This window comes from Austrofundulus limnaeus, unplaced genomic scaffold, assembly GCF_001266775.1.
Source record: "Austrofundulus limnaeus strain Quisiro unplaced genomic scaffold, Austrofundulus_limnaeus-1.0 Scaffold3604, whole genome shotgun sequence".
In the NCBI taxonomy this organism is placed as follows: Eukaryota; Metazoa; Chordata; class Actinopteri; order Cyprinodontiformes; family Rivulidae; genus Austrofundulus; species Austrofundulus limnaeus.
Window position 1 is genome coordinate 9,142 of NW_013956006.1, and position 318 is coordinate 9,459.

Sequence of the window (318 nt, forward strand, 5' to 3'; positions counted from 1 at the left end):
AGCCCACCAAATAATGGTTTTTAAACATTTTTTTCACTGATAAATCTAAAGATGCTGCCACATCTTTGTGAGTCCTTATTTCTATCCATCCATCCAATGTCTTCAGCTTTATACAGAGTAGGGTCAGGGGGGTGCAGCAGCTTGTCTCGTTGGACATCCCTGAAGCACCTCCCAAAGGAGGCGTCTGGAAGATGAACCACCTTAACTGGCTCCTCTGGATGTAGAGGAGCATCAGCTCTACTCTCTGAAAGTCTCAGGTTTGAGAACATCTGGTGTCCTCCCAGAAGAGCTGAGAGCTGCTGGCCCCAAGACCAGGCT

General features: G+C 47.8%; 1 protein-coding gene across 1 annotated transcript in view; it reads right to left on the bottom strand.

Annotated features, from left to right (window-relative positions):
* LOC106511929 (gastrula zinc finger protein XlCGF8.2DB) overlaps positions 1-318 on the bottom strand; it is a gene marked incomplete at its 3' end in the record, with an annotated part of 2,265 nt that extends 1,947 nt beyond the window's left edge. The window contains 1 exon segment of the mRNA XM_014000647.1: positions 1-318.